This window comes from Pinus tabuliformis, chromosome 2_2 (assembly GCF_031772625.1).
Source record: "Pinus tabuliformis cultivar Carrire ecotype Pingquan chromosome 2_2, CPIR1, whole genome shotgun sequence".
In the NCBI taxonomy this organism is placed as follows: Eukaryota; Viridiplantae; Streptophyta; class Pinopsida; order Pinales; family Pinaceae; genus Pinus; species Pinus tabuliformis.
In genome coordinates this window covers 892984749-892994165 of record NC_142300.1, presented here as the reverse complement: position 1 = coordinate 892994165, position 9417 = coordinate 892984749, and the positions used below count along the sequence as shown (strand labels likewise).

General features: G+C 37.2%; 1 pseudogene; it reads right to left on the bottom strand.

Annotated features, from left to right (window-relative positions):
* Positions 1 to 7036: 7036 nt before the first annotated feature.
* On the bottom strand, positions 7037 to 8396 carry LOC149195901 (scarecrow-like protein 18 pseudogene; annotated as a pseudogene).
* Between the last annotated feature and the right edge of the window lie 1021 nt (positions 8397 to 9417).

The following is a 9417-nucleotide window of genomic DNA, read 5'->3' as shown; positions in this document are numbered from 1 at the left end:
CAGATCATTAACAATGCTCAAATGGTCATACAACGAGACTCTCCCATCACCACTCCAAATGACGTGACCGATAAGAACAAGTGAATAGTCTAGGTCATCAAGGAAGCATGCCAAATGGCCTTGGACTTGGCCATTCCTAGGGATGAGCCAGTAGATGTGCGCGTTCACAAACTCGCTATGGGGGTGTGTGACGCCGGCACAGAATTGGAAAAGGTTCAGTTGGAGCTGAACCTCCAAATTGCAGAATTGTAGTTGAGGGCCCAGCCTTCGACCCCACCGAAAGTCAAGGAGCATCACACAACTGCTATAATAGAGGAAATAGTGGCAGTAGAGAGTGCAGTGGTGGACTGCACAATTCTTTTTGAATAGTTTTTCAAAGTACTAACCAACCTACAAGAAGACCCTACTGTGCAGAGGATTGAAATAGAGGCGCAAGAGCTGCAATAGTGCTACGATGAGGTAAAAGGGACAACACGTACTATTGCCCTCACACAAAGACTCGCGAAGCTGCAAGAGGCCAAGGCATTGAAGGAGCAGGTAGATGCATCTTAGCACAAAGAGGCAGTGTTGAAGGTGCGCTTGAAGCTTTAGTTGGACGAGGCCTACTTGATCACGGCCTCCATTGAAAGCAAGCTGGCTAGTCTGCAGGAAACTCAACAGAAGCTTCATGCTGACAGTGCGGGGCTATCAATAGAGCAGTTGGTCGAGGAAATAAAGCAGGCAGCCGCGCAATGCACCGCCGAGGTAGTAGTCGTATAGGTCGAGCTGGGGCATCTTTGCGCCAAGATCTCAGCACCTGCAGAGTGACTCGAGGGCGAGTCACCATGTTTGTGTTGGGAGCCTGTTGGGAACAGGTTCCCCTAGAGCCAGTTTTGGGGCTAAAAGCCCATGTTTTGGGGAAGAGGGCCCAAATTTTGTAATAAAGATGTAAAGTCTCTGCAGTTTTTGGTCGCAGAGCGTAATGAGGTCAAAGGGTTGTCCACCCTTGTTTTGTGAAGTATCATGTCGGCTGTAAAGATCTATGCATGGTCTGTGAACCATGGGATTGTACAAAAAGGAAGTCTTAGAAGAGTCTAAGGGGAGAGTAGTAATGGAAAGAAGGATTTTGGGTAGGAAGTTGTAAGTGTTCTCGAGTCTTAGCATAGGTAGAGGCTCTGCAGCTGAGTGCGCAGAGGCCTAGGGTGGAAGTCCGCAACTGAGTGCGCGGACCCCTGCAGCTATGTGTGCAGGGCAGATAGAGTCTATACTAAACTTGAGATATCAATAAAGAGAATTATTTTGCAATCACTGTGTATTTTATCTTTGTTTAATGCATCTGATTATGTTATGTTACGATCTAGGTTTACACTATAATGCTTATTTGATGTGCAAATGTATTTGATTATATCTGTTAATTGAACACAAGCAAGAGTAAGGGATTACGCGAAGGTAACTGTAAATGCATGGTAGATTAGGTAACACTTAAGATAACTTGGGAACTTATACAGTAACGCAGTCACAGAGGCGCGTAAGTGCCTGGACCTCGGGTTAGGGCTGCGCGAAGATCAGTCAAGTACCTTCACGGAGGTACTGAAGGATGGAAGAGTAGGAACATCATAAGCCCTAAAGGCTTATCGATCTACATGAAGGCAGGATTAGGAAGTATACACCGACATCACAACCATCTCAAGGTGCAGAAACTTGGTTCCTACATCCCCCCATATTACTTCGAGTGAAACTTTGGTCCATGCTTTGCGGGCTGATGCCAAAAGGGCCAGTAGTGTAAGGATTTTCTTGGTTGACTAACGCTCAACCTAGGTCAGGGCCCATCAAGCCAGCGCTATTTGACACAAGATATAACCTAGGAAACCCTTTCGTGAGAAAAACCCAGCTGGAAGATAAGGACACTATGCTATCTTTTTCTAAATAGAAAATGAATACAAGTACAAGGTGAGGTTTGTGGCCCATGGGATATTATAATGCACAAATCATCTATGTGTGCTCTCTCCCTGTCCCTCTCGATTAATATACTCATCTATAGAACAAGATACACTCAAAAAGAATGGCACTACTTTTCCTCGTAGTGGCCTGGTTATAACACAACCCAATAGTGTACTAACTTAGTTAGGTTTAACTTCTTCAACTCTTATCTAGATTTGGGACATGGACTCTTCTAGAGTCTCCTTCATCGTGATCACGTGGCTAGTCCATTTTCCATGAGTAATGGGGCTGATGTTGCATCTTTTCAAATTATGGTGGGCAAAATAGGAAGGTCAACTTATGAGTGGTATAATTTTTGCGTACATATTCCAATTTGGGTGATTCTTGTGTTGTTGGAAAGGTATCTGTGTGAAAAATAGCATAAAAATGTGATATCCTAAAGCAACAAATCCCCCGCCCCCCCAAAAAAAAAATGTCATTTAATGCCTCAAAATGCTTCCAAAAGGTTTCAAACCCCAATTTTCCCAATTGGGTCATGCCAGTAAAAAATGTCCTATGAGTTGATTCCTCCACTTTTTCCACTCTAAAAGCATCAAGATTGATGAAAAACAATATAATGATCCAATCCAGATCACATATTCATCATTTTTCATCACCTCTTCATTTCTTTTAGATTTAATAAGGTCAATGCTTGTGTTAAACTCTTTTAAAATTACAGATATTCACTTTTATGGAAAAAGAGAGGGTGACTTTCCCCTCAAAGTCACATACAATATGTTTCTGAATTGTGTCATGATAGCTTGAGCCTTTGAATTCATAGACAATTTTTTTGCAACATACTCTTTCAAGTCATGAGTCTTGATCTTGTATACGCTCATGTTAAGTCTTGCAACTAGTTAAGGTAAAATATTACATTTAGATTAAAGGAAATGCATCATATCCTATCCTCCTTATCGAAGAAAGTCTTTCCCCTATCAAAGGCATGACTATGGCTAGGTATCTTATGTATAATAAAATGATAAAGAACATGGAATACAAAATGTTTTCTAAAATTAATTTTAACTCCCTCCAAAATCACCACCCTTAGCTCAAGTGGGGATGACATAAGAATACAAAGCCTTCGTGGGACCAATGGGAGATAAAGGAGATCATTTTGCGAAATAAGGATACTATTAAAAATGTGATGACATCAAAATTTAAGGAGAAATTTTGAGGTGATAAAGAGTTAGAGGAAAGAAATAAGTTAAGATATCATAAGGAGGTGATCAACCCAAATATTGAAAGTCTAAATTATCCCTTTGTCTTGGCTAGTGTAAAGAAGAAAATAAACATTCCCAAAATAAAAACAAATTCTGATTAGCTACATAGCCAAACTCGAAGTTGTTCAATTCCCAAAACACCTTGGGTTGAAAGAGTTTGTCACCTACATGACACTAGGTGGGTTGAAGATGAAAATAACTTTCTCTTAGATTGTCCAACTTATACTCACATTAAATCTAAATTTAAAAAAAATTGTCACTCAACCAACCTTCTTAACGTCTTAACTCAAGAAAACTATGGTGATCTTGGAACACTTCATTTAATGCTCTTTGAAAACAAAAATAAAACCCTAAGTATTTTCAAGTTGAAATAATTGGTTACCTTCTAGGTTTGATAGACCATTCGAATCTTAGTGTATATTAATCATCATCATAAATAAATAACTGAAGTGCACATTTTGGAGTTTTTGTCCAGAATTTGGGAGAAATTATTTTTGGTCAAATCTTGATTTGTGTTGTTTAAACTAGGTTTTGACTACATATATGGATTCAACATCTTAAAAAACTCCTTGGGGAGCTTGGATTGTGAAGATTCCACAAATCAAACTTGTGATTCCAACAAATCCATGCTAAATTTTGGGAAATAAGCTTTAAAATCCTCCCAAAAGTCTAACAAATAAACTATGGCTACTCCCATGAAGCCATTGTGGAAAAGTTGTTTAGGAGGATTGAAAAGCCATGCAAAGTTTAAATGTTGTGTTGACTGGGGAATAAAAAAGTGAAGACAGTTGATAAAGGTGAAGAATTTGGCTGGGTGCCACTTTAGTGTAGTGTAGTGCATGCTTGATGTTACATGTAGTCAAGAGCATGCACATGAAGCTTAAACTACCAAATTGACATGGGTGAAAACAAAGTTTGAATTACAAGATTGACTTGGGTGAAAACAATGTTTAAATCCCCATAATCATTGGGGGCATATTGAGGTGAAAATCGCAAAGAGTTAACCAAGTTTTCTAAATTTATTTAGTAAATACAATGTAGGAAAATTTGCATGTGGTAATGTTTAAAATTAATTAATTACCTATTTTGCTTGAGTTTCCAGTACATTGGTACTTCAAATACATGGAAACAAGTATTTGACATAGATGAAAAAAATTATCCAAATTTACAAAAAAATTCAAGTTAAAAACGACAATAATATAATATATTAAAAATAAAACTAAAATATATATTTTTTACATATATTAAAAATAAAACTTATATATATATAAGTTACGTACCAAATTAAAACAAACCATTAACATATGTACTTAATATCTCTAATATTGAATGTTGAAAATGAAGATCATATGACATAAATCCATGAGTCCAGGGAGGGAGGTGTATATTAAATTAAACCTTTTGGCAAAGTTTGAAATGTTTGAATCCCAAGATTTCAATGGAAAGTGTGAGCTCACTTAATATATTATGCAATCTTCCCTAAATTGTGTGATGCATGCTTCTCGGTTCAATTACGCGTTTTAATCTATGGTGTATACATATAAACCTGTGGTGTATACACAGGAATATCAATTTTGCAACATTAAAATAGAAGATGATGATGATTATTGTGGGCATATTCAGTCACCTCGTGAGATCTCTATGACTGTGTATTAATAGTTTTGCTCAACATGTATATTTTATGATTCTTTTAGTTTACTGGAATAATATATTATGTATTTCTTATGTATTTCATTTTTTTTAATCTAGGCTAATTATTTATATTTATGATAAAGATAATTAATATTTTTATATTTTTTTTTTACAAATAAGATTAAATATTTTGTTTTTTTGTTTTTTTTTATCATCCTAATAAGGTTTGGTTTTTTCGTTGAAATCATAATTTTTAATATAAAATAAATTTACGATTTAAATTTTTTTAATTATATATATATATATATAATTTAATTTTTAGGTTATTTTTGAATGACAGTAATTATGATGATTAATATCCACTAGGATTAAATATGTGCTCATAAGGTAAGATATTATTTGGAATTCTTTAAAAACATATCTTTATGTTCAAAAAGTAATGAGAGACATTTTAAAAACATAATAGTTTTGTAAAGTTAAAAGGTCTAAAATGTTAGTAGTGATAAATATTTTGAGTTTTGTAAAGTTAAAAGGTCTAAAATGTTAGTAGTGATAAATATTTTGAAATTTAGATTTACTTTGAGTATAAGTTGGACAATTTAAGAGAAAACACTGTTCACCTTCGACCTTTTTAGTGTCGCATAAGTGACAAACTCTTGACTAGTTTTATAATAAAGCTTAAGAGGAATTTTTGTTATTTTAACAATTTTTCTTCTTTACACTAGTTAAAATAGAAAGATACTTTTATTTTTAAAATATAGAAAGATAGTTTTTTTTTTTTACTACTTTTTATCACCCTACAATTTCTTCTTAAATTTTAATACAATAATATCTTGAATATTATCACAATTTTTCCTTAAATTTTGATATACTTATATTTTTAGTATTATCTTTGGTAATAATCTGTTTTTAATCTTTTAATAAATTAATTAAAACTAACTGTGTGATTAATAAATTAGTTAAAACTAACAACCTTATCATACAATTTCAATCGGGAAAAAATAAATTCATATAATTTATTTATTTTCCATAAATACACCACATTTTGTTTGTCACCATCTAAATAATGTACATGAAATTGTTTAATGCCATTTTGTCACCATCTAAATAATGTAGATGAAATTGTTTAATGCCATTCACTTGAAATTATAAAATGCAATAACAAATTAAGATATAAATCAGATTTAACATGCAAGTATAAAGAATACGTTTTAAATTTTATTTAGGTAATGATATGAAAATAAAATTAGCTATTTAAAAAATGGTAATATATTTTCGTAATAATCATTGCAACAAAATTATTGTCAAAAAAATCTTATTGTTTTCCATGGCATTATGCGGTTTGTTAATCCATCACTCAAACACACCATTTACAATTCTTCAATATATGGGATAATCTCTACTTCATACGTGGAAGAGTAAATTCAAGTATATCAATGATTTTTTTTCACTTTGTTTAATTTGTTATTTCAATAATTGTCATTGCCCATCTTATTAGTTCCTGCCATCTGGCAATGGTTAGGGACTATAGTAATCGGAAACTATGATGTTAACATTAGTTGACTTGTTTGTGACCTACTTCTTAGTGTTGGTTGAGGGAGTCTACCGAAAGTTTTTGGGTACATAATAATTTATTGTGTTATTTGGCCTCTTCCCTAGGCGGAAGGCAAAAACATAGGTTATATAAACTTATTTTTTTCCAATCAGTGTTAGAGTAGTTTAAAACATCCCGTTATTTGGCCTCTTCCCGAGGCGGAAGGCAAAAACATAGGTTATATATAATTATTTTTTTCCAATCAGTGTTAGAGCAGTTTAAAACATCCTTTAATGCTAGCATTAATCCTAGGCGTTTAATGCTTGGGATAATGCTTGGCACATTGTACTTTCAGACGTACAGGTTGCTGCATGAAGATGGGAAGACATGTGCCTGTTGCAATGTGTCTATCGTGTCTACTCTGCATGTTGCTCTGGCACAAGTCCACCTGGTCATTCAGGCTCAAGCTGTCAAGCTGTCATTCACGCTGAAGCTGTCAAGCTGTCATTCACGCTGAAGCTGTCATTCAAGCTGTGTTTTAGGCCTGCTGTCATTCAAGTTGTGTTTCAGGCAGGCCTAATACAAAACCAGAAGAAGCTAAGCTAACGAACATTGGTAAAATCGATACATACCTGAGCAGAGCCATCCCTTCGCAGACCCTTCTTTTTTGTTTCTCTGTGTTAGGGGGAAATCATTCTGTAACGCTGCAATTCTCTGAATCAGCGGTGGGCTGAGATTCATCCATATCTGTAGAATCACCTAGAGCGGAAGCGTGACTGCAATAATCATGGATCCCATCTCCGCGTTGCTTACAAGGGAGTCTCGGGGGCTTACAGCGAGGCAACCGCCACGAAAGCTTACCCTTCCTGCGAGCCCATACCTTGTGACCAGTTCTGGTGGCGTTCGTTCCTGCTGTGTCCTTCCAAGGCCACGATGTTGGTAATCTCTCGGCCGAACCAGACCTGCTCAACGCTCCTCGCTCTTCGGGGGCAGTGTGGCTTCTAGGGAATCGAAGAGGATGAAGTAATGGTTCAGAGCTTCGATGAAACGGTCTGTGAAAGTGGGGTGGTTGTGGTCTGCTTCACGTTCTGCCAGAGCAACGACCTTCGGCTCCAGTGACCGGATTCGGACGAGAAATTTCTTGAGCCTCTCGTTGTGGACTTCGTCGAGGAGTTCATGGAGGTGGAGAACGCAACTGATGGCGAGAGACTCACCCGGGCGGGTGGAGATTGCGAGGGAGCTGATGTCATCCTCGACGATCCAGGGGTTGAATTCGAATCGCAGGCCGAGAGTGTGCGCGAATCGTTCGAGCCGTCGCCCGGTCTTGCACAACGCTTCGGCGTCGGCTCCGGCACCGGTGAGCCGGATGTGACTCGGCGGACCGCTCGGGCGCTCGGCCAGGGCTTGCATGAAGGGAGGCCACTGCACGCCCTGCATTATATTGATGTCGATGACGTGAATCGAAGGCAAGTTGGTGTCCAACGCCTCGAGTATTGCCTGGTTCGCCGTCAGATGCACGAAGTGGATGAAGGGCGTCACCTGGTTCAAACAAAGATACGCCGACTCGAGCTCCCGTCAAGGGCGCCTCTGGTCCTGCTACTGACTGCGGCCAGGTAAAAAGTGCCTCGAGTCCTCATTTTTCCGGAATCTCACGACTCTTTCCTTCCAAATGAAAATGCAGCTCAAAGAACACACAACTGTGCTCGAAGGACACACAAATTTCCCCTCCTCAGGCTGTGCATGCGTTCCCTTGAAGTTCGTCGATACAAAACCCCAAGGCCGGAGCTAAATTCCTCAGAATAAAATGCAAGCGCGGAGAAGACTAAATGTTGAAGCTCGGATGGTCGTTTAACCACCCCTCCCTACCATATGACCGCCAGCTTTAAAATTTCTTTCGTTGTCTCTGCATTTTTTCCACCTCCGAGAATTCTTTGTGCCTGGAGGAAAGCGAATGAGCCCATCCAGGTGTCAGGGCATCCAGCAGGCCGTCTGATTGGACAATCCAATGGTGGCCTTCGGTCGTGGTGCATACAAATAGAGATCACAGCCATCGGTTGCGGATTCTGATATGAAAACTGTATTGAATTGAACGCAGTGAATTTCTTTTACTATTTACCTTCAATGCTATGATGACTAATGCTTTTTTAACTGTGCATTGTTGCCATCTGTTTCATTGTTAGCTTGTTTGCAAACTTCAACCGTCAGATAAATATTCAAAGAATGGTTCAGATCGATCCCCACACTGTTGCATGTTTGGTGCACACAAGACTATGCACTGAATTAATTCATTGCACATTTAATTAAATTTTTTAATTTATTGCCACATTTAATTAATTTTTTTACTTATGCAAAATTAAGCAATCACTTTATTTAAACGTCAACTATTTTTTCAAAACATTATTATGGATAGTTGGGTGTTGGTAATGTGAGCAATCTATTGTTGACTTGAATTTTGTGCTGTCACTCCATTTGGAAATTGTGTGGTGTAATCTCCAGATGTCAAGCAATATTCCACCATCTTGGTGTGATGGTTAAGTAATATTGCATGTACTTGGTGGCCTGATGTGTATAAAAGCGTAAAGGGAAAGTGGCAATTTAGTTTTAAATTTTATAAAAATTTATCTGAATCATTAAAATTGTAAACATCAAATATTAATATTATATATTCCCAATCCAGTTCTTTTGTGTTAAGCAATAAGCAATATTTATATATTTATGTTTTTATACATATAAGGGAATTACCAAATCCATTCTATTATTTTAAACATTCTGAATATCTCTAAAATGCATAAAATACATGAAATAATGCAGAAAATTCACTTCATTCTAGCAATATTGCGGTCAAATTAGTTTATCGAGGTCTAAATTCACTTCATTGTAGCAATATTGCGGTCGAATTAGTAGGGAGGTCAAAATATTAGCGAGATTTGCTTTTGAAATGATAACACTGCGTTTTTTTTACGACAAAGGCTTTCATTTCAACTTTTCAGAGCTTTAAAAGCCGTCGATATGTCAAAATGCAGCAAATCATTTGTGCATCACGTGGTCTGATAACAGAGCATGTTTCCGCAA